Source organism: Cnephaeus nilssonii (genome assembly GCF_951640355.1).
Source record: "Cnephaeus nilssonii genome assembly, chromosome: X".
In the NCBI taxonomy this organism is placed as follows: Eukaryota; Metazoa; Chordata; class Mammalia; order Chiroptera; family Vespertilionidae; genus Cnephaeus; species Cnephaeus nilssonii.
This window is the reverse complement of record NC_137071.1, coordinates 701,258-727,314: the sequence shown is the minus strand read 5'-3', so window position 1 is coordinate 727,314 and position 26,057 is coordinate 701,258. Positions and strand designations below refer to the sequence as shown.

At 41.8% G+C, this 26,057-nt stretch overlaps 1 protein-coding gene and 1 pseudogene across 2 annotated transcripts in view; one reads left to right on the top strand and one right to left on the bottom strand.

Annotated features, from left to right (window-relative positions):
- The window catches only part of MID1 (midline 1), a 392,822-nt gene that overhangs the window by 65,813 nt on the left and 300,952 nt on the right, over positions 1-26,057 (top strand). The gene's annotated exons all lie outside the window — the stretch shown is intronic.
- Positions 7,056-8,142, bottom strand: LOC307096252 (procathepsin L-like; annotated as a pseudogene). The gene has a single exon. The product of its transcript is annotated as a procathepsin L-like (transcript).

Below are 26,057 nucleotides of genomic sequence, written 5' to 3'. Positions count from 1 at the left end.
TAGCAGTGTGAACGCAGTTTGCTTCTTTTTTTAAAAAAATATATTTTATTGATTTTTTACAGAGAGGAAGAGAGAGGGATAGAGAGTTAGAAACGTCGATGAGAGAGAAACATCGATCAGCTGCCTCTTGCACACTCCTTACTGGGGATGTGCCTGCAACCAAGGTACATGCCCTTGACCGGGATCGAACCTGGGACCCTTGAGTCCGCAGGCCGATGCTCTATCCACTGAGCCACACCGGTTTCGGCCACAGTTTGCTTTTTAAATGTCCCTGCTGGGAAAGGCTTGGGAAGCAGGAATCGTGGGCTTCTCACTATGTGGAGCTCCAGAGGAGCTTGGCCGCTCCTGGCCGAGTCAACAGTGATTCTGGGGCTGTGACCCACAGCTTGGTGGCCCAAAGAGTTAACCTTCCAAGTGTCTTCCAGACTCCCAGGAGTTATTTCTGTGGCCAGCAGTACGTCACTTCATATTTATTAAATGCTTTGCATTTCCGAAGAGGAAAGGGAGGGAGAGGGTGCCGGGTATGGATTCATGTCCACTGTCAAGCTTTCTCCAAGCGCCCGGTGCTGGACTCGGTAACTGCGGGGCGTAGAGCCTGCCCGTGAAATTCCACATCCAATCTCTCGTGGGTTTAGACTTGCTCGTCTATTTTTTTACTGGGATTTTGCTCTTCCTAACTTACGTTTGTAATTCAGCAACCCAAGGAATTGTTTTTATGGCAATTTCGAATCTTATACTCGATCACACATTTCCAGGCGCATTTCAGGAAACACGTTAGACGGCAGCGTGTGAACAGGGACTTGTTCATTCTTACCTGCGGCAGGAAGGAGACCGAGCGCGGTGGGGAAACACTCACCAGTTGTTGACTCCAAGTTGCGCAGCTGCCTTTAAAACTCCAGTGGGCAGTTCTGAGGATGGCCAATTTTACTTTGATACAGTGCCACAGCACCTCCATTAGTGCCCTGGTTAGAATGCAAACATCTGCTTGCTTTTATTGCCCATGTGTTACTTACCATGGTCTGTTTCTTATGACGTAAATCACTGGAATCAACTGACGATTTTTAAAGACTTTTTTTAGTGTTTCCCTAAAACGATCACGCTTTACAGTTGTTTAATAGATAAGTGGCCCTTTAGGTACACAACGATCGCAAAGTTCATGTTTTCTGCTTTTGTGACCTTTCTCCGGGATGACATTATGACTAACGTACCCTCGCCGGCTGCGGAGTTTGTTGTCTTTTGGGGCTCTGTGAAATGTAGCTCCATGTTAGCACATTAGGTCAAAAGAAACTCACGGTTCCATTTACTGAATATGGGACAGTCGTGCTGCTGGGTATGGCTCATTGACCCTAGCTTTGTGGTTTGCCTAGGTCAGTTTGCCCTGCAAGGGTTCACTGTTTCCTTCCCTACATATTTATCTTACCCTGGCAAGTGCAATCTATTTGCCCTCCAGGCTGTATGCATGCCCATGCAGATAAGCTCGGGGCAGCAAGGATTATCACTTTAATTCCAAGGCACTGGGTGTATTTCAGAGCCTCTTGGTGGGCAATTTTATCTTACTTTTACGGCACTAAGGGCCTGAAGCCACCGGGACTGCTCAAGCAAATGAGAGCCATGGGACACAGGCTGTACCTATGGGAAAAACAAACCCATCAATTAGGATCGCAGAGATGAGAAAAGATTGGCAAAAGGCATGATGAATAGTGGAATGGTCCTTCTTAGCCCACTGATTAGAAAGGCTTGGGAAGACATGTCTATACATATTATGTCCTTTCACTTCTAGAATGTTACCATATAGGCCATCCAGAAGGGGACTCTCATGATATTCCATAAATTATGGCTCTTACTCAGATCCTAGGATTGCATAGAAGTAGGAGGCTTCCATGGAATTCCCAAAGGAAGAATGCTGGAAGATGATAATTGGAGGATTATGAGAATTCCTGAAATTTGCCAAAAAATTAAGACAAGGACTTAATGAGAACTCTGAGAGACCAGACAAAACAAATATGGAAATGTTAGGTTATAATGATTTCTTCCCACATAACATCTATTTTTTTCTTACTCTCTCTGGGTTCCAAATAAGGAAATGAGTGTGTACCAAAGGGAAGCAATTAGGAGGGGTGAGGGAAGCGCACCCAGTGCCTCATGACTAGGAAGAGAGAAATATGGGATGGAGAAATTTGAGACCATTGCATGGAGTAACAGCTACAATGTAGTGTTTAAAAAAAGAATGCAGTGTTCTATATGTCACAAATGGAGAGATTGTGAGTAAGGGAGATAAATTACAGTTCAAATTCATTTCATTTAATTTGTTGAAAAGAGTAGACAAATGGTCTTGCAACTTTTTCTATATTCTCTCTCTCTCTCTCTCTCTCTCTCTCTCTCTCTCTCTCACACACACACACACACACACACACACACACACACATGCTCACATGATATTAATTGTTCCCGCATAAATAAACCCAAATAAAACTAAAACTAATGTGTGTGTGTGTGGTGTTGCTTCCCATCCCAGCTAAGGAAAGATGTAGAAAATAATTCAGTTTGATTTCACAACCCTCCGTTTTCCACAGCCACCATCACTAGCTGGTTAATGATTTTTAAGGAGATACAAATGGTATAGGCATTAGGAGAACACACTTTTGAGCTATGCAAACCTAAATTAGAATTTCTGCCACGCCACTTGCCAGCTGGATTTCCTGCTCTTAACACTTAAGTCCATGACCTTCATTTCTTTTACCACATGCCTGCCAGAGTCATTTGATAAGACTGAATTAGAAGATGTATGTGTAGTATTCTGCACAGAGTATGTGCTCAACAGATGCTGGCCAGTATCATCCCACTAAGTTTCTTGAGAGTGGTGGTCTAATATTTGATAAACATGTGAGCTATGGAACTGTCACTCTGAAGGACAAATCATACAAAACACAGTGCCTTTGGGGAAGAAGGTACCCACTAAAAAGCTTTTGAATTTGTTGCTTCATACTGCTTTTATTCCAAATCACTCAGAATTGTTTAGACTTCCTTCAGAGGTCTGTGGGCTTAGGCAGGACTTAGGATCTCTTTGTTAACATAGCATGGCGAGACAGTGACCTGCCAGAGTTGAAGGTGGACATTCATTCCCTATCACCCTGTCCATTCATTTCACAATGGATAGCTTTATACCTTAAAGAATCTCTCTGAGACTAGATCGACCTAAAGCATCGCATATAAAACATTGCTCAAATAAATTTGAACTAATGCTACTAAAGTATTCAGCAATTGCAAGCAATTGTAATGTATGTTGGCTCAAAACTAGCTTTTAAGAATTTTGCCTGGAGACAATTTCTCTGTGAAATGCTTGAACAAATTAAGTACAAAGTTAAAATTTGTTTGGAAGATGGTGTTTTACCCAGACTGGTTTTGTATTTCTTCTTGGATCAGAAACATGTTAGTCCTTTTAAAAATACACATGTCCTGAAGACACGTTTCAAGAGGGCAGAAACCCTAATCAACAACAAAGTTCTATTTCTATAAATATGCAAAAATGGCAGCAATACTGAATGAAAGGAATTAACATCCGCTACCATCTCCTCTTCCTGTCACTCTCAAGGAAATGTTCTTTGTGTGTGTGTGTGTGTGTGTGTGTGTGTGTGTGTGTGTGTGTAAGGAAATGTTCTGTGTGTGTGTGTGTGTGTGTGTGTGTGTATGTATGTGTGTAAGGAAATGTTCTCTGTGTGTGTGTGTGTGTATGTGTGTGTGCATGCGCAAGGAAATGTTCTTTTGATGGAAAAGAAAACCAAGTTGAAGTCACCCTGAGATTATTAATAATTGTAAGTTTTTCAAAGAATTTCATTGCCGAAGTCTACTTAACCATAAACACTTCATTTTACTTATCCTCCTCTTAGATTCCGAGGCACAGATGAATGATTTATTTGCTCGTTTTACTGAAAGGTAGATTACAAAACTATTTCTCTGTCGTGTTTTAGAACAAAGACCACTGAGGACAGCACTTACGATTTCCTGTCCTTCAAATGAGCTCTCTGAAAATTAAAGAGCACGGATGTTCCTTGCTAAGATAACTTAGCCTTGAGTAAAGATTTTTTTTTCCTTCAAACACACCTGATCCTCCAAGAGTGCTTATTTGTCATCACACCTTGCTGGGGAGGTGTCAATTATTCTCAATCTTACAGAATAACCAACAAGGCAGGAAAACCTAAGAGCTCAACATCAAAGGGCTTGAGACAGCCCTATCTTAATGCTAGAATTTGGATCCTCTGGTGAGACCATAATTTGTTTTTCTACTAGAAAAATTGTGGTAAAAACAGAAGCTGGTCTTGCTAGCTCAGCTGGCTGCATATCCATGGTCTCCTTTCTCCTTGATTATGCCACGAGGGCCCCTTCTGAAAGACGGTCCCTTGGTCGTAGCCACCTTTGTTTCTCCACAGCCTCTCTGAGCATGCTCTCAAGTTCCATTTTGTAGGTAATGATGTTTGTTAAACAGTATTCAAAGTGGCACATATGAAATTAGTTTTTCCCACATGCACATGGAAATCGTGTTCATAGTAAAATCATTTGGAGTCTATACAGTAGCATCAAAAATGCAATTTAGTTGGTTGTTATTGTTCACTGTTCATTCAACAACTTTTATGAACTTACTGTGTTCGGGGAAATCTGCTGGATACTTAAGGATAGTCAGAATATTGTCGAGAATTCAGCATCTCGTACAACCTTAACATGCACAGTTTAAGAGAGGACGAAGCAACTATAATATAAAACACAAGCCATTCGTTTGTTCAGCCACCATTTATTAGGTACCTATTTATTAGCCTATGGAGACACACGTCTCCTGCCCTCAAGGAAATTACAGTTTGATAAAGAATTTTAAATAGGTGCTAAGTAGAAGCACAAACTCAACATTTTCATTAGAAACATAACTTAAATATAGCAAGTGTGAAGAAAGCTATGATCTGTTGAATGTCAGAAATAACAACTCTGGCTTATGCTTATATCAATATTGACCTCATAAAGACTGTGTAATTGACAGAAAGGGACTGAAACAGTTTTGTTGGCTGTTCTTTCTCAACTTATTTGCAAGCTATGGTTTCCATTTCCATTATCTACCTGCAAGAGTTCTGAAGAGGTTGAGGACATTGCTCAAGCTTTAGTGAGCTTCAGAATCTCCAGGTAAGAGATAGTGAGGAAGCAGATGGCTGGGTCCCACCTGCACAAATTCTGATTCTCCTGGTCTCGGGCCTGAGAGTCTGCATTTCTAACAAGTGTGCCGGTGCTGCTGGTGCTGCTGGGCCTCAGAGCCTCTTTGGAGCAGAAGCGTCTTCAGATGTGGATGCACTTGCAGTGCCTTGAGATTCCGAGGGGAGGGTGCAAGGGGCTAGGAAGTCCAATGCCAGGGGACTGAAAAGCAATCGCCCAGGCTAATGTAGAGTTGAAGTAAGTTCTTCTCTGGGCTGTTCAGGACCTCAGAACTTGTCTGGTAAGGCTTTAGATTGGAGGAGTTGAACCTTATCAAAACTGGTTCAACCCTCCTTGGTCAGTATAATCAACTTGTTAACTATACAGGTGCACAGCCCCTGGAGCCTGATGAAAAGGGTTTGTTTGCTGTCGTCACAGAGCTTTGGAGTTTCTGGTTCCCGTCCACACCCGGGAGAATTATTAAACATTGTTTGCATGTTTGCACTTTGCTGTCCCTGAGCATTTGCCAGAGCCATAAGGCAGTTCAAGTTATGAGCGGGGAAGCCACACAGACCCCATGGAGGGAAGCTGAGGCAAAGGACAGGTGGTTGGATGTGAGCTCATAACGTCCCTAAGAGTCAAGTAAATCATGTCCCTTCTTTCGTGATGAGAAACACCCTGTCTTTCACTGTTTCCGTCTGTAATTCTACTGGTGCAGTGTGAGAGTATGAGAGCATAAAGTGGTGAGACAGAAGAAGTGATTTCTTGTGTTTGCTTAGTCCTCACTGACCATTATGTAACTTGTCACCCTGTGGGGTCAGTTAAGGTCCCTAGTCTGGAGTTCCTGTAAAATGAAAATGTGCGATGGCAGGGAAATTTTAAAGGGCCTTTACCGTGGCATCATTCAATACCAGGTATTTTTGTGATAATGTTAAAAATGCTTATTTTGAAATATGCCCAAAGGGCATTTTAAAACGTTATAAGTATGAAATTATCAGATAGCCCAGAAACTGCCCTCTTGGACATTTCTCCCAGAGAAATGAAATATTCACACAAATACCTGTATATAAACATTCATAAAAGCTTTACTAGTATTCATGTTAGCCTGAACCTAGAAAGAACACAAATGTCCTTCAATGCATATAGGGTTAAACAAGCTGTGGTACACCCATACCATGGAATACTACATAGCAATAAAAAGGGATGAATTATTGATACATTCAACAAACTGGAGGAATCTCCATGGAATTATTCTGAGCCAAGCAAGCCAATTCCCAAAGGTTATATGCTGTATGATTCCATTTATATAACATTCTTGAAATAATATTTTAGAAATAAAGAACAGATTAGTGGTTGCCAGGGTTAGGGGTGGGGGGAAAGGAGGGAGGTGGATGTAGTTATGAAAGGATAACACAATGAATCCTAGTGGTGATGGAACTCTTAATATCTTCATCCTGGTGGTCGATAGACAAATTTGCATATGTGACAGAATTGCACAGAGCTAAATACATATATGCACACACCAATACAAGTAAAACTGGGGAAATCTAAACAACTCGGTAGGTTATATTAATGTCTACTTTCTGCTTTTGATATTATGCTGTGGTTTTGCAACTGTAACCATAGAGGGAAATTAAGCAAAGGGTACAAGGGGTTTCTTTGTGTTACTTACAACTGCATGTGAATTTACAATTATCACAATAAAAATTTCAATGAAAAGGTGTTTTTTTTTAAGAAATATAGAACTTTGTTTTTTAAAATAATAATAAAAATTAAGTTTTATTTTAAAAGGTAAAAAATTATGCATCCTTATAAAAGAAGTGGTAACATTTTACCAATGTAAAACATCACAGCATTCAAATCACAGTTTGGATCTTCTAAGATTCAAGTGTTATATCCCATTAAGTAAAATGTGGTCAGTTTTAAGATAAAAATTCCTCCTCTGGATATCCTGTTCTCAATCAAGTCTTTCTTTATCAGCATCATCTCACACAGTAGGATAGCTGGCCGCGGTGGCGATTCCACAGTGGTTGTTCCAGTCTTTGGCCATCTTTATGTAGCCATTCTTGCCCCAAGCTTTACCCCAACTGTTCTTGACAATCCAATATTTATTGTTACTTGATTCTTCTCCTTCAAAGCCATAGCCAACCACCAGAATGCCATGATCTAGATCTATGCTGCTGCAGTGCTGCTCATAATAAATGCCACCTTCATAGAACCGGAAGCTAAGATGGCTTGCATCTATAGCAACAGAGATGGGCCCCACGATTGCCACTGCCTTCATGAGGGCACTCTCCTGCTCAGGGATGTCCACGAAGCCAGTGTCATTGGCAACAGAATCCTCGGGTCTGTATTTGCAGGGTCCAACCTTCGCATGATATAGATAGGACTCCTCTGAGTCCAGGCCTCCGTGGGACTTCACATACTGTAAGGCATTATCCATTAGGCCATCATTGGAGCCTTCATTGCCTTGAGCCTGAGAGAAGTCCACAAGGTTCTGCTCACTCAATGAGATAAGTTTTCCGGAATATCTGTCCTTCAAGGGCATTAGTTGCACTAAATGCCCAACAAGAACTACAGTGATCCTGGTTCTTCATGGGAGTTACATAGCCTTCTTCCCTCCAATCCATGGTTGGGGGGATTTCCGCAACGTAAGGTTCCCAGAACACTCTCCTTTTCTTGTGCTTCTGGTTCTGATAGCCATTCATCACCTGTGTGAATTCTTTGTTGGTCAAGTCACCAAAAGCATCCGTTGCCATGGTGAAGCTCTGTCTCCCTAGGTTGTATTCTTGGTTGTGCAGGTCAATCATTTTCATATTCCTCTCCCACACCGTTCTCCTCCATCCTTCTTCATTCGAGCCATATAGCTTACTGTGTGTTGCCTTCCACTGGTGCCATTGTGCCTCCCCATCTAGTTTTGGAGCAGCTAAAGCTATAGTACAGGGCAACCAAGAAGAGGGAAGGATTCATGTTTCAAAACCTTTGGGGGCGCAGCCGAGCAGGAGCAGTCAGCGCGTGCTGGTTCAGGATCTCCCAGAGCTTTGTTTTTTATGAGCCACCCCAGTAACCAAAAACTGGTGTTAATATGATTTAAAAATGTCATCACGCTCAGTAGTTCTCACTAATTATTTATCAGTGGATTTTCTCTATTTTGTAAACTTTCTGAAAGTAAACTATTGAACATATATGAAAAAATAAAAGAGAGTGTGATCCTAAACAGCAGGGAACGGCAAGCATCGGTCCATGAGCCAAATCCATGTCGCCATCTGCTTTTGTACAGCCCAGGAACTAAGGATGCTTTTTACATTTTTTAATTCAAAACAAGAGTAATATTTTGTGACAAGTGAAAACTATATAAAATTCAAACTTGTCTCCATAAGTAGTTTGACTGGCACACAGCCACACTCCTTCATTTATGTATTGTCCATGGCAGCTTTGGGGCTTCAACAGCGCCGTTGAGTTGTTGGGCCAGAGACCACCTGACTCATAACGCCTAAAACATTGACTGTCAGGCCCTGTACAGAGAAAGTTTGTCCACCTCTGCACTAGAGGGCTAATTGCCCAGGGTTTGCTGGTGTGTGAGGGCTTCCCATTGTCACTTGGATTTCCGAAGGTAGCCCTGACAAGAGGCATGTGGTTTCTAGGCATTCCCTAAGAGAAAATAAGAAAAAGGATGCTAAAAGTTCACGACGTAAACTCAATAGGAAAATGTCCTAAGTGTCACGGCCTGAGTCAATGGCATGTGCTCTTGGATTATTTGCTTGTATACTGTGCCCTTCTATCAGAAACATCACATTTTGATATACTCAACCGATAAGACAACAGGCATCTGTTTAGAGACAGCCAGCCGGGTTTCTTGTGGAAAACAGCAAAGAACGTAGTCTCAGAGTGAGACAGACTTGGGTTCAAGTTCAAATCACCATTCAGTCATTTATATGCCAGCTATGGTGTCCATCTTTCTGGATTTTCTTTACTCTTCTTTAAAATAGATACCCAGTCTCAGGGATGTTGAGGGGACTCAGTGAACTCATGTCACGTGTCTGACACATAGTGGGACTCAGTAAATGCTAGTCCAGGTTGGGAGGCCACTCATCTGGGCTCTCCATGCCTCACATCCCTCAATCCCACCCCGGAATTTACAAAGAGGCATCAGAATCCCTTTTCAAACATCACTCTAGCTCCATTTCCGCAGTGTTCTTCACAGGTGTCTATAGAGTATCTTTTTTCAAAACTAGACCATCTCCCTGTTGCCCAGACCACTCCACTGAGAGACCTAAGTGTAAGCTCTGACACAATGGAATAGAAATCAAATCTATTTTTCAATTATAGGATGAAATATGTCTTCAGTGCTGGGGGAACCCTGCAGATTGATGTTATCCCAGTAGGTTCATTACTAGTCTCCAGGAACAGGCCAATTCAGGTTTTAAAATGTTTCCAGGCCTTCAGGTTATAAGGACAACCTTCTCGCTGAAGTCATACAGTGAAGGGAAACATGCAGGGGGACTGGCTTGCCAGGTCATCGTGGGTGAACGTTCCATTCTAAGTGCCCTGGCTTGCCATTAATTCTCCATACTGGTTCAATAGGAACTTAAGAGCACTTCCCACACAACTTCTCTTTGGGCAAGTCATGCTGGTGGCTGGGAAGCCTGTGTTCTCTGCCATGCACTCTGAAAAGGACATAAAATCCAGTCTCAGGTGTCCCCCCACTCTGGGCCAGGCAGAGCAGGACTGGAGTGACCCCAGTGCTGATGGAGACATGCATCCCCGATCATTATTTGATCCATCATAGAGATGCTTAGAGAGGAGTGTTTTAGGGTGCTGGCGTTTATCTAGTTTCCAATCTGGTAGGATATTGGCATGATTGAAATTGGGTGGGGGGGGGAGGTTTTAAAAAGATGATGAATGATTTTTTGGATAGGGTCAAATGAGTATTTTTTGGAGCTTGTCAATCTTTTTGCTTCAGAGCTATGGCTTAAATTACTTAGTTTCTTGATGTCACCCCTCTTACCCATGTGTCTTAAAGATATGGCAATCTAACAACCAGCAGACTGCAACTACTTGTATGTGATGAGCCAATATATTCTTTTTTGTGTGGCCACTCAAGTTTAGTTGCCTACAGATAAAAGAGAATTGTGTGTTTCACTGTAGCCTGCCTTCCTCCCTCAATGCTCTGTCAAAACTGCCCCCCCCCCAATGTCACTGCTGGCCTCTTCTTGGCTGAATCCACTCAGTACTTTAGCCCTTACTGTCCTTCAACTCTGTCATATTTTCTATTGCTTTGTCCTGACATTTCTTATGCATTGCTTCCCAGATCTTTAAATAACAATTTAAATTGACTGTGAGACAATTACAAAAGGTATAATATACATAGTGGGAATACCAGAAGAAGAAAAGAGAGAAAGAAGCAGAAAAAAATCATTGAAGTAACAATGGCTGAGAATTTTCCTAAATTAATTACAGAAACCAAACCACAAATCCAGGAAGTTCATAGACACAAAGCAGGATAAATATCAAAAGTCTCTACCTAGCCATATCATATTCAAACTGCAGAAAACCAAAGACAAAGAGAAAATCTTTAAAGTATAGTAACAGCTACTTATTATGTACCAAGCATAACATTTTACTTACATGATGTCATTTAATTTATATGGAAATCTCCATCTCAAGGACTTTATATTTATCCCCATTTACAGATTATAAAACTGAGGGTCAGGGAGAGTAAGACCACTTGGTTAGTAAGTGAGTTGTCCAGGATTCAAACTCAGGGCTACTTAACCTCAAAGGCTATGTCTCAGTACTAAGAAATAGTGCAGATGGGACATAACTTAGTATAATGAATGTGTCGACCTCAGAACAGAAAGTTATAAATTTCTGCATTGGGTTAATAAAGTTTAGAGCTGTGGTTACCCATTAGTATGGAAATTGTCAAACATAAATTGTCACTTTTAATATTTATGGAAAGGAACTGATATTGAACATAAAGGCCAATCTGTAAATGAAGAGGGAAACAAAATCAAACAAAAAGGGGGAATTTTTAAAATTCCAAGTAAGCTTTGACTAATTTTTAAAGCCAAGGGAAATAACATAATTTCTCATATTACTAAATGTAATTGGGCCAGAAATTTTTTGAATTTCAGTCTTGACTCTCCATTTATTACAAAATGAAAGCTCTGTAAAAGCTGGAAACATTCTAATCCAAAGGACTATTCCCTGATGATGAAGCTAAGCCCAACAGAGCTGGCATATGCAGCCGGGATACCAAATGATTCCCAAGGGAATGACTCAGCCATCCCCTAGTTTAAAACCTCAATTTAGGTTGGAATTCTCTCTAACTCCAGCCTGGTTAAATCAAGTGATTTCTAAAACTTCAGTTGCTCATTATGTACTTGTTCTTTGTTCACTTATATTAATTCATTACATCTATGTATTAGTTCACTGTTTTTCTGCCTAATGGTTGCACCCTTTTCTGTTTTATGCTTTTGACACAGAAGTTAAGCAAATGTATTAGGCCCAGCGGGCAATGTGCTCACTGTATTGTTTTCACCCATTATCTGGGTGCTATATAGTCTGGTAGTTGAAGTATCTGTCACTTTGAAAACTAGCATCATTGTCTTCTGTGGGTCTCACACTCATGGCTACATGTGGCAAGCCAGTTGGTTTTATTTGGCCTTTCTGTGAGACCCTTGTATTTGTGATCTAGTGCTGCCTAACAAATTGTCCCAAACTCAGAGGCTTAAAGCAACACACATTTATTACCGTATTTTCCGGCGTATAAGACGACTGGGCGTATAAGATTTTCCTGGGTTTAAAAAGTCGTCTTATACGCCAGAAAATATGGTATTTCTATCTTATAGGTGAAGTGACTTGTGCTCAAAGCTGCATAGATATTTACTGTATTTTCCGGCGTATAAGAAAACTTTTTAACCCAGGAAAATCTTATACGCCCAGTCGTCTTACACGCCGGAAAATACGGTATCTCACAGGTTTTGTGGGTTAGGAGCCCAGGCACAGCTTATCTGGGTCCTCTGCTGAGGGCCTCACCAGGCTGTGATCAAGGTGTCCACTGAGGCGGTATCTCACATGGAGACTGGGGAAGAATATGCTTCCAAGCTCACTTGTGTGGTTTTTTGGCGAGATTCAGTTCCTTGAGGGCTGTTGGACTGAGGGCTTTATTTCCTTTCTGGTTGTGAGCCAGAGGCCGCCCTCAGTTCCTTGCCATGCAGGCCTCTCCAACATTCCAGCTTGCTTCCTCAAAGCCAGCTAGGAGGAGAGCCTGCTAGCAAGATGAAGATCCCAATATTTTTTAACCCATCATGGAAGTGGCTCCTCTCAACATTGCCATATTCTCTTAGTTAGGAACAAGTTACTTAAGGGGAGGTAAATGCCAAATCACGAATTTGAGGAGATAGGGACTATTGGGGACCATCTTATAGGTGCCTACTACAGCATTTACGGTGATTTGAGGGATAACATAATTACTGTACTTTCCGGCGTATAAGACGACTGGGCGTATAAGATTTTCCTGGGTTAAAAAGTCGTTTTATACGCCGGAAAATATGGTATATTGGACTATATTGATGGGATTAGATATAATGGATTAGATATATTGGACTACCGTATTTTCCGGCATATAAGACGACTTTTTAACCCAGGAAAATCTTATACACCCAGTCATCTTATATGCCGGAAAATACGGTAGGTCACTATTTTGTGACCTAATTTAGTCAAAAAGACTTCTAGAGCCAGAAATGAGTTGAAAGCCCAGCTCAGCCACTGCCAATAAATCTGGACTTTGGTAGGGTTTATTGACTTCTTTAGGTCTCAATTTCTCCTTTGGGAAATACAGGGATAATAATATGCCTCCTAGTGTGAGGGTGTAGGAAAAGTGCCTGCTGGTCTCCCACATGGTGGGTGTAAGTGTTCGCTGCATGATAATAGCCATTCACCTCCCTCATGGCTATCATTGAGACTTTAATCAGTCTTTTTGGTATCTCCACCCCACTCTAAAGCTTCTGGAAGTATGTTGAGTTCTCACGATTGTTGTATTATCTCACCAGAACCACATATTGATTAACTCAGTAATGAATGCTTTTTAGTAATTATGGTTTCCAATCATAATACTTCTATTAAACAACTCTAGACATTCAAATCCAATCTTATACTATCATAAGATTTTTTTCTGCTATCTTCATGCCAGTGCCTACATGCACAATTAGAAATATAAGCTTCCTACAAACTCTACAGTGTTTTTTTTCCCCTCATTGCACTCTGAATGCTGGTCAATAATTGATCATTTTGCCCAAACTCAATATAATTCACTTTTAAAATTTAGAGGGCCTGTTATTTGATTAGAAGATGTTTAAGTCTGCTTATTAATTATTCCTCACTAATATTCGCTTGATGGAAGAAAAAAGGGAGAATGGCCAATAAAATTCACATTAAAAAGCTATATGCAGAAGCTAAGATACAGATGGTTACATCACAGTATATTAGTACTGGTGGCCTGGCGGGTGAGAGGGGTTTGAGGAGGGTTGTCCCTCTTTACTTGAGTGTTCATCTGATGACCTGAAAGTGCTGCTTGCTAATATTAGGCTTATACCAAGTTTGATTCTAATACCAGTAAGAACTAAATGTAACATGATTCACTTTATAAATAAAAATTCCAAAGAGATTAAACAAGAAGAAAAAATTCACCCACAAATACCATCATGGTGACAAAAAAAAAATCAAAGACACATCTTCTCTTATTTCAATATGTGATATATCTTCTATTTGGCTTCACAATATTCACAGTTAGACTCAGGAATACACAAACAGATGGCTGCTAACTAACGAATACAATTAAATGCCAAGAGCTTACAAAACAGTTTCTGAAATTCCTATAATGACCATACAAGACTGACATTCTTGCTTTCTTTTTTTCTTTCCTTCCTTCCCTTTCCTTCTTTTCCTTCCTTCCCCTTTCCCTTCCCTCCCTTCTCTCCAACTCCACTCTCTCCTTAGAAATGAGAGCCTCATAAGCTCATAGCGATTAAATACGCCCCTTGCCACATAGCTGGCTAGTGACTCCAAAGTCTGCAATGTGTCTTCTCCACCTTTCTGACTTGCCCTAGAAATTTAAGGGAACATAAATCAACAGTAGAAGCAAAGTGGAGTGAGGAATCAAAGTGGTAAATTGCTGTTGTAAAGCTGGGTGGATACTTGAAGCAATGATATTTAAAGAATTCAGAGGAGAACTTTCAGAGGATATAAACCAAAATTGGCGAGGGGTAGGGGAAGGGAGCATCAAAATGTGCCAGGCACAGTTGCCAGACCCCTAGGCAATCCAAAATAATGAGCAATATATCTGCTGTTGAGGGGCTCCAAGTCCTGCGGACAAGCCAGACTAGTCGGGACATGTTTTAATGCACGGTGAGGGAACACATTGCGGGGAGGGGAGCTGCAGAGAATAATTGCTGTAAAAGGAGACTACAAGGAGTTCTGCAGGTCACAGCCACAGCATGCAAGGCCCCATCAGCAAAGCCCACTGCTAATCTAATACCCTGCCACGTTCGCTGTAGTCCAGGCATCAATAACAATAAAACATCTGCTTCAGGACACGGTGCTCCAGCTTGCAGCCCTGTTACTGTATTTGAAGGCACTTTCCTGCTTTCTGGCCATTTAAAGAGCTGACAGAATAAGAAACAGCTAACTGGCAAAACCTGGAGAAGAAAACAACATAGACTGGATTTCACTGGTGACATTTTTAAAGAGTAGCAATGCACGGGGTTTTGCATATTTGCTTGTCTCAGAGAGGGAGTAACATATAGGCATGATGTTTAGTAACAAGTACTAATATTGTCTGGTTGTAGGAATCCCTTTCCACGTCCCGCGTGGTCCAGGGTTCCGGTTCAGGGTTCGAGTTCTGGAGAAGGGCCGCACACAAATGAAAGGAGACTTGAAGAAATTCAATTTGGCGATATGGGAGGCCAGGCGGTAGTCCACCTCTAGTGGGAGAACTAACTGACTGCTCTGGCTCTGCCATCCCTTTTATTGAGGCTTTGGGGAAAACATCTTAGTCAAGATAAACAGAAATATACATGTAGCCCTTAGGCAGGAAATAACAAAAACTTAATGGGACAAACCAAGGTGGAAGCTGCTTCAGCTAACAATATCTCAACTAAAGGGTCAGTGGTTAGAGCAATTAAGGTTGTTGACCAGCCTTCCTGGCTTCCTGTCAACATCTCTCTTTTAGTGAAACTGATTTGTTTCCGGCATCTGGTGATGCCCTTAATGCTTTAGTGTCCTATCAAATATACATCTGATTTGGCATAAGGGTGTAGAAAAACCTAGCCAACAATTCCTGTATCTCATTTCAGTGGTTTCACTCAGCATGCCCTTGCAATGGGAGCCAACAACTCTGCATCTCAGGGTGATGACTTACTCTTCCAGAAAAGCATTGACTGTGTGCTTGGAATGAGCTGGCTTAAAGGCTTGCCTCAGCTCCTTGCTGGCTACATGACCCCAGCAGATGACTTAACCTCTCAGTAAAATGAGAGAAATTTGACCTACTTTGTAAGGTGAGTAGAGGAGTGAATAAAATCATGCACATAGTAGTGCCCATTGCAGGGTTTCTGTTCCGGTGGTGAAGGTCAAGTTGGCTCTCTTCATAAAGGGAGCTGATATCGGCATTGGAGACTAGGACGGACTGTTAGAGTCCCGTGGGTTGCTCTGAGTGCTTAGGCAGGCTGAAGGGGCGTGCGATGCTGCACAGGCTTGACGTATTAGGCCCCACTGGAAATATGACTCCAATTGTCCTCGTACTTCCTGAAGAGTTAGCTTTTAAATAATTAGTATTGTTACCTCTGAAAATAGGAGATAGAATACAGTGGCCCACCAAGGCAGTCACTGTGTGGTAGCTTGAATGGATTAAATTATGTTTGATCATCTTAAAATTAGCAACCAACCTTTTGCAAAGAGGTTATACTGACAGATGTAGCTTCATTGAACAGGGGGATGAGAGACAAAACAACATCAGGATTTACTCAAGTAGTATTCAAATCATTCATTTCCTTGACTTATAACTACTAGATACTCTTTTCTTTCATAGTCAGTTATTTTAGAAAGTACATAAAGGGTATTTGGAAGCATTCAGACTCCTCCTAAAAGGAATCCATCATGTTAGTATGCCCCCACAAGCAGCTGTTGAATTAGTTGGTGGGAGACCTACAGAAAAGAAGGGTGTTGAAATTGTCATTAATAAAAACTCAAACGTTCTCTAATCAAGGGTTAGACTGGGGGCCCCGACTTTCCACACACGCCACCCTCCACATTTGTGGTGAGCCATGCTGTTCTTAGAGAAGAATGCTGGGTACACACCCACCTTCTCGGACAAGCCACATTCTTTCCAGCTGATCATCCTGAACGTGGCCTAGTTTTGGTTTTGTTAATAAGAAAGGCAAGGTATTAAATAGATCACAAGATGCAAGGTACTCATAGAGGGCTTAATGCAACACCCCAAGTTAGATCGAGATGGACTATGTCAAGTATTTTTCTCTTCAGCCCAAACAAAAATGTGGGGCTTGTGTGAATCAGGTCATTAAACCATCAGAAAGAAAAAAAGGGATAAAAAATGATACTAATTCACTTTTCACCTCTCTGTAAACAGAATTTATACTATTTGGAGACATTATACCATTCATGTCAAATATGCTAAATCAATCGCTAAATTGATCTGTTGATAAATCAATAACCATTGGTCAGCTCCTATATAATGTGAAATAATCCATGTATGATTATCAGCAGCTTCTAAAATGCACTTTTTCAATTAGAATAAATTATTCCTGGGTAAATAATGAAATGTATGAAAACCCTGAAGAAAAGCTTTCTCTAAATCCACATCAGCTTTACACTAGATGGCTGATGAAGATTTATGTTCAAGTTCTTATTTATTCTTCCTTCCCACCTTTTGCCTCTTGGTAAACAAACCCACAGCCTCATTCCTCCATGGGAAAACCAGTGTGTAGAGATTTGGTTGATGGCCTTTACCGAGCAAAGGCAGATAAGAAGTTTTATGGGTAGCGAGATTTAGACTTGGAGGATTTACTCTTGGATTATAACCAAGACAAGGGAATGAGGCAGTTGGAACACATTTTCTTTAGGTTGTCTTTATAGATTGTTTGTGATTAATGGCCTTTGCAGAATTGTAAAATCTTGTAAGGCCGATATCAGGGCTAGTTCTGCTCTGTCTGTTGTTAATCTAAATATATCGTCATTAAAAGAGGTTAGTTATTTTAGCAAAAGGCAGAGACAAACGACTTGTTTTTTCATTGGTTTCAAACTAAAACCAGCTCTCTTCTTTTCCTTTAAAGAGCTCTTCGTACAAATATTATGATCTTTAAATGTCTGGTTTGAAACCAGTTTTAAGATCCTTCCACCAACTGCAAATATTGCTGAGTCTCAGAGGCACTTACAGGTCCTGGTCGTTTTTAAAAAGTGTAATCTTGGCATACAATTCTTGATGAAGGCATAAAAATCCTGCATTGAATTTCAAGGAGTCTCCCTATAAAAGCAGTCCTGCCCTCATGGCATATCAGAAAGATGCTGAGAAGCAACCACAATTCAAACAGAGCTACAGGGGCAATCTGTGTACATTCTAGATTTATACATTTATCGTGTCCAAAAGATAAAATGTGTCAGCATATGTTAAAAGAGGAAAACAATTAGAGAGGATTAGATGATTTTTTTTGATCCAGTTTTTATGTACAACTAGAGGCCTGGTGCATGAAAATTCATGCACTGGAGGGGGGGTCCCTCAGCCCGGCCTATCCCCTCTCACAGTCCAGGAGCCCTCAGGGGTGAGAGGCGACCCAGCAATCAGGGGAAGGTGATGCCCCCATCACACTTCTTCTGCTGCCACTGCCAGCAGCACAAACCTCGGCCGGCCATGGTTACCTGAGCCTCAGGCGGCCCTGGGTGGCTGGGCAGCAGCCATCCAAGGCTTGCCTGTGCCTCAGGCCAGCCCTGGGCGGCTGGGGGCTGAGGGGACTGGGGGACTCCAGAGGCAGGCGCCCCGGCAGGGCTGAGGGGACTGGGTGCCGCCATCTTGTGGCTGTGGGCGCCGCCATCTTGTGGCTGTGGGTGCTGCCATCTTTGAGGGCATGACAGTCAATTAGCATATTCCCTCTTTATTGGCTGTGGGCACCACCATCTTTGTGATGGTGTGATGGTCAATTTGCATATTCATTCTTTATTAGATAGGAGTTTTCAACCTGGGGTGGTTTTGCCTTCAGGGAAATACTTGGCAATGTCTGGAGGCATTTTTGGTTGTCTACCAGAGTGGTGGGTGCTACTGGTATCTAGTGGGAAGAGGCCAGGGATGCTGCTAAATATCCTGCAATGCACAGGACAGCCCTCCACAAAGAATGATCTGATCAAAAGCATCAATAGTGCCTAGGCCAAGAAACCTTGCTTTAGAATCATCACTGAGTCCATGGAAAATACTAATTGTGTGGAGATGGAGTGTGTGGGTGGGTGGGTGAGTATGTTTTCATTGGCTCAGTATGTTTATGAATTAAGAAAGGTCAAAGGCTTGACATTTTTCACCTTCCAGTCTCTTAATGGGTCAGCTGTTATTTCAAAGATTTAAAAGTGGGGGGAAGCCCTAGGTAAGTGCTGAATTTACTAGTATAATGAAGTCATGTCCCTTCTTGTTTCTTGATCAGCTTCCAGAGAGAGAAGAAAGGAAATCACCCACAGACTGAAGTTTACACTTATTTTATGCTTGGGTTAATTAAACAGAAAACAAATGGCAGTCACCATTTGAGAGAAGGTGGTTTCCATGTCTTAATTGCAGAGTCTCCAAAATGCATTGCTCTCTGGGTAGTGAGTTGGTTACTCTGAGCTGCTGCTGCAAACTGTCCTTTTACTCTGTGATTTATAGGGTGTGTCACCTTCAGTCACTCAGTTCAAGTTCTTTAGCTGTGTGTCTGCTGACTGGTTTCTACGCAACAGTTGATCTTGTGTTGGGAGCAGCTGGTTTCTCTTAAACGCCTGTGTCTATGTTTGCTGCATATCTATGACAATGTGTTCACACCAATATAATTATGACTGCATTAGCACTTGCCCTGTAAACCACATGATTCAGGGCTTTATGAGCAGGTAATAAAAACTCCAGGCAGAAACTTGTCTCAGACGTGGAGCTTTGGGGGTGGGCGCAGTTGTAAATGGTCAGTGTTGGTTAGGACCTTCTTAAGTTTGTGGTCATTAGAACCCCCATTTATTGGGTATCCCCTTGCAGAGCCAAGGCTATGTGCTATGGGATTTTGATCTTTAATTATTTAGCTAAACATGAGACCTTGCCAAGTTTCATTCACTATCATTAATTCTTTCAACAAATATTTGAGTGCCTAACATGGGCTGGAGCAGTGACCCTTCAATGAAGAGCACAGAGTTCATATTCTCCTATAGCTTATATTCCACTGGATGGAGAAGAAGCAGGGAGGGAGAATGGAGAGAAGGAAAAAGGGATGGAGGAAAGAAAAAAGGAGGAAGGACCAAAAGTAGGAAGGAAGAAAGGGAGAGAGGGAGGGAGGGAAAGAGGAGAAAATATCAGGTGGTAAGAGCTTTGCAGAAGATTAAATATCAGGTGGTAAGAGCTTTGCAGAAGATTAGAATAGTGTATATTATTGCTACTTTAGAACTGTAGACAAGGGCAGGCTCTGTGGGAGGTGACCTGAATAAGGTGTCAGCCATGGAAGGGCATTCCAGGCAGAGGGACCAACTAGGATAAGCTACCAAGGCTCAATGTGAAGGAAGGCCCATAGGCTGATGCAAGAGAGGCCAGGCCAAGACTCAGCACCTGTGAGAGCCCACAAGCAGGGCATCTAGGCCCTTCTAACTCTGGGTGAAGGACTTGGTGCTTTTAAAGAGGGAGGGGTGAATGAGCTGATAGAAGTTTCAAATAGTTCCCTCTGGTAGTTGTGGACAGAGGAGCAGGGAGACCAGTTGACAGACTGCTGCGGAAATCTAGATGGTGGTATTGTGAACTTGTAGGCAGGGCCTCATATGCACCCCCTTTCAGGGAAGGAACGCAGCTGAGGAACATTTTGGGAGTGAGGTGCAGGCTGACAACCACTTCCTGCTAGAGGTACCATCCACATATGATCCGTGAGATTAGGAGGGATGGGGAAAGAGCATGGCGTTTTCTTTTTAAATTTTACATATGTTTTTATTGATTTTATAGAGGAAAAGAGAAGGCTAGAGAGATAGAAACATCAATGAGAGAGAAACATCGATCAGGGATGTGTCTCCTGCACGTCCCTGACCGGGGATCAAGCCCACAACCCTGGTCAGTTTCCCTGACTGGGAATTGAACCAGGGACCTCTTGGGTCATAGGTCGATGCTCTACCACTGAGCCACACAGGGTAGGCAAGAGCATGGCTTTTGACAATCAGTTTGTTCATCTGTAAAATGGGGTTTATAATGCACAATCTGCAGAACTGTGGTAAGGATCAGCAAAATATAAAAGCTCCTAGCCTGGTGCCCAGCAATAATCATTTTCTGTCCAGGCAAATCTGTCATTAACTCATATCAACAATCAAATATCCATGGCCATATTCCAGGGATATGGAAAGGTAAAGTGCTACCTTTTCCTTGTTCTCAAGACATGACAAAACCCCTCTTGTGTTTCAATTGATGTATATGGAGCTATTCCAGTTGCTGAAATTATTTATTCATTCATTTATTTATTTATTTTTAAAATTAATTAATTTATTGGCTGATTGATTTTTTTTATTTTTCTGCTCTTCAGTTTCCACATCTCAGATCCTGTTTCTCTTTGGCTTCCCGCATTTGCACACCTTTTCATATATACTGCCTCAAGTTGCCTTCCAGAAAAATAAAAGCAGTGTATGAGAATGTCCTAGACCCTTTTTAAAAATTGAAATATAATTTATATCCCATAAAATTCACCCTTTTAAAGCGTACAATTCGGTGGTTTTTAAGACATTCACAGAGTTGTGCAACCATCACCACTATTTAATTTCGAACATTTTCATCCCCCCAGAAAGAAACCCTGTGCCCCTTAGCAGCCACTCCCCATTTCTTCCTCCAGCCCTTGGCAACCACTAATCTGCTTTCTGTCTCTATGGATTTGCCTGTTCTGGAGATTTCATATAAATGGAATCATACAATATGTGGCCTTCTGTGTCTGGCTTCTTTCACTGAGCATCATGTTTTCAAGACGTATCCATGTTATAGTCCTATTTCTGAGCTATATATTTATTTATGTTTTTCAAAATAGGATTATTTTTATAGTGGTTAGAGTTGGTAAGAAATTCTACCAATAAGTTTTATTTTATCACAAGACAGAATATGTGTTTGATTAGTCAGAGTTTATTGATTTATTGTCATTATACTCAGATATCTTACAACTAGAATATTCTCTTCTTGGTACGACTGCAGTGATTCCATCAACGATTTCATTTCCCCCTAGTTTTGTTCTCCTTTTTTCTCAGTTCATTTTCCCCCTTTCCTTCTCAACAGTCTTATGCAGGACTGCCACACGATAGCCCATGGACAAAACCTGGCTTACCACCTCTTTTTGTAACTAGAGTTTGATTGGAACATGGCCATGTCCATCATTCACATATTGCCTGTGGCCGTTTCCATGTTATAATAGCAACGTTGAGTTGTTGCAAGAGAGACCGTGTGTCTCACAAAACCTAAACTATTTACTGGCTTGCCTTTATAGCAAAAGCTTATTGACCCCGCTATAACGACTGACTGAGGACAGGACCTGTATTTATTTGGTTCTAATCAGAATGATTTGTGACTCATTGTGACCTCTTTGGGCTGGGGCCACTCATTGACAAAATCATGAAGGTGATAAAAGCATTTGCTGAAATAACTGTTTTCCTCTACATGGGAAGGTTAAAAAAAATATTTCAGTGAAAAAAGATGTTAGAATATTTCTCAATATTTCAAGATAGAAAGAATGTTGTTGAACATAACTGTTACCTTGAGGATTATAAATGTCATATTTTGGTCACACACACTCATACATACCACCCAGTGGCATATGCATGTGTATCAAACTTGACAGCAGGTGAATTACTTAAACCTCCCTGAACTCGGGAAATGCAGGTTTCCTAGGAGCTCTAGCTGGAGGCTGCCACAATCATACCACTTGGGCTCCCATTACAATCAGGACCCACAGGTCTGGATTCTTGTAGTAAAGCCCAGGCAATTTTCATGTCATTGCTTCTTTGCCTGTTTTATCTGGCTGAGACATTGCCCCAAAGCACTATTTGACTTGGATATTGCTTCCTTCCACTCCTCCCTGAATTTGAGGAACAGCAAAGAATTTACAGTCATATTAGTGCTTGTGTTTTCTGAACAAAATGGAAACATGCTTTTTTTTTGTTAATTTCCAATGCCTCCGGTGTAAATATGTCTCCATTGTAAATATTCCCCTGTTGAGAGCAATCTCTTTCTTTACCCCATTGTGCCCCAGCTTAAGTCTCTCATGTGCCCCATTATCTTTGCCTTTCTATCTTCCCCACTAGCCTATGGGTCTTTGAGAAAAGAAACTGTTTCCTTTTCATGTCTCTGCTCTCAATGCCTAATGAAGAATGTAGAGCTTCGAGGTGCTGAGCAAATGGCAAGTTGATACAAGTATGCATGTACTTAGAGCTTCAAGCATTTTCTTTCACTATGTCATTTTATTCATCCATAAATTCATATATATATATATATATATATATATATATATATATATATATATGTATATATAATTGATTTTTTTACAGAGAGAAAGGGAGGGGAATAGAGATTTAGAAACATCAATGACAGGGAAGACACCAAGATGGTGGCATAGGTAAATACCTGAAAGTGCTGCCTCACACAACAACTTCAAAACTACAACTAAAAGACAAAATGGACATCATCCAGAACCACAGGAAGGCTGGCTGAGTGGAAATTCTACAACTAGAAGGGAAGATAAAAGCACACTGAGACTCAGAGGAGCTGCGGAAGTAAAGGCAGAGGTACGGAGGCACGCGTGCAGAGAGGGCTGGCAACTGAGTACGCAGCTGTCTTTTTCAAGCGGGAGGGAGACAAAAGCTCCCAACTGCTCTGAACTCTAGTTCCGGGCGAGACTCTGGGGACCCAGACACATATGGGGAGAAACTGGACTGTCTGGCATCGGGCAGAACTCGAGGGCAGCTTTCTTTCAGAGGTGCTTGCAGCGATTACCAAGGGACACTGAGACCCGGGTGCCTCTTAGGGTGGGGCTGATGGGAATCCATTGCTGTTTGCTCCACCCTGAGACTCTGCCCCATGCAAGCTGTGCGCAGAGGCTTTTGCATATGAATGGCCTGGTCCTTTGAAATCTAAAATTACCTAACAAACTACAGCTGAGTCAGTGAGACCCAGAACATCCACAAGAAGGCCCAAGGCCCCACAGCAGCTTGCATTGCTTCAAAGCTGGGCCTCATCTGGGCACCTCCAAAACCCAAACAAAGAAGAGGAATCTGCAGATCTCACCATAGCTCCTTCTGGGTAGCCTCAGGCAGAGGCTAAATTAGCACCTCCTTGGAGAACCAAGAGCCAGTGTACCCAGGGGTCAGAGTAGGACTATCCAGATTACAACTCCTCAGATCCATAAGGGACACACTCAGGGGCCAGACTCAGTGAGCACCAAAGCCCGACTGAAGCAAGTCTTGCCCCATAAGGGTGTCTCCAGCACAGAAGTTCTCCCATCATAGACACAGCTGATCCTCACAGCCAACTGGCCTGGAGGTCAATTTCTCCCAGTGATACCAACAACAATCAAGGCTTAACTACAAAAAGACTGTGCACACAGCCCACAAAGGGCTGCACCAAGAGTGTCCACCTCAGGTAACTGGGGAGGCTGAGCCACTGGGCTCTATAGGACACCTAGTACACAAAGCCACTCTACCAACTCGGGGAAGCAGCCAAAATGTGGAGACAAAAAAACAGGTCACAAATGAAAAAAATGGAGGAAAGCAAACGACTGGATATGGAGTTCAAAACCACAGTTATAAGGCTTTTCAAGAATTTTCTAGAAAAGGCCGATAAATTTAGCGAGACCCTCAACAATATGAAAAAGGACCAACTAGAAATTAAATATAAACTGACTGAAATAAAAAATAATATACAGAGATCCAACAGCAGACTAGAGGATCCCAAGAATCAAGTCAAAGATCTGAAATACAAAGAAGCAAAAAAACACCCAACCGGAAAAGCAAAAAGAAAAAAGAATCCAAAAATATGAAGATAGTGTAAGGAGCCTCTGGGACAACTTCAAGCGTACCAACATCCGAATTATGAGGGTGCCAGAAGAAGAGAGAGAGCAAGATATTGAAAACCTATTTGAAGAAATAATGACTGAAAACTTCCCCCACCTGGTGAAAGAAATAGACTTACAAGTTCAGGAAGCGCACAGAACCCCAAACAAAAGGAATCCAAAGAGGACCACACCAAGACACATCATAATTAACCTTTTTCACTCGAATGTCGAGTGTGACTCGACACGTTTAGCATTAGAATAAAGGAATCGAGAAAAAAGCAAGCGAGTGCAAAGGGTTAAAATGCCAAGAGCAAAAGACAAAGAGAAAATATTAAAAGCAGCAAGAGAAAAACACTTAGTTACCTACAAGGGAGCACCCATATGATTGTCAGCTGATTTCTCAACAGAAACTATGCAGGCCAGACTGGAGTGGCAAGAAATATTCAAAGTGATGAGTAGCAAGAACCTACAACCCTAGGCCTGGCCGGCGATCAGGGCTGATCTGTGGGGTGACTGGCAGGGTGATGGAGCCCCCACTTACACCCACCGCTGGCCTGGCGCCACCCACTTGCCAGCCCCGCCCCCCACCTCTGCCTGCTGGCAGCTCCTGCGTTGAGCATCTGCTCCCTGGTGGTCAGTGTGCGTCATAGTGACTGGTCATTCTGCCAGTCATTCTGCCATTCAGTTGATTTGCCTATTAGGGTTTTATATAGATTCAGAAAAGTTACATTTTCTCTTAATCTCACAGAAAGATAAAAATAGGACAATGATATTTATTTAAGAGTAGATTACTGATATTTTTAATCCATTCATTATCATGGGATTGTCAATTCCTCTGGTTTAACTGATCTAAATTTCTTCATCAAAAACTCTGGAGTGATATGCCTTAGCAAAGGAATTCTAAACTGTGACACTATTAGCATTTTGGGTCAGCTATTTCTCTGCTGCAGAGACTGCCCTGTGCATTACAGGATGTTTAGGAGCATCTCAGCCTCTACTCACTACATACTATCCCCACCCCAAGTTGAGACAACCAACATGTCTCCAGATATTGTTGAACACCCCCAATACTCTGGTGTTGCTATTCTTTCTTCTACATGGGGTTATTTTACACCTGTTTTCCCAGGGATTTGGGGTTCCCTGAAAGTAAGGCCGTTGCCTCATTCTTCTCCCTGACCCTGTTTCCTATGTACAAAGTCAGCAGCATATTGGGTGATCAATATGTATAGGATCTCCCAAAATATGTATACACACTTAGGATAATTATTACCGTATTTTCCAGCGTATAAGACGACTTTTAAACCCAGGAAAATCTTCTATACACCCAGTCGTCTTATATGCCGGAAAATACGGTAATTCCAGTGGGTTAAATCTGAAATGAAGGGAGCATCGATTGAGCTATATTTTTAGAACAAGTGAATGAACATTGAAATGAACCTTAAATGTGATACAACTGTGAGCATGGGATTGGGGTTCAAGGAAACTTAAGTCATTCACTCCCACTACTGGTTCTTCTGATTAAAGAAAGAATCACTAGAAAGAGGGAGGTCAGTTATTAGAGACATCCCAGGATGTATAAAATATTTCTATTTC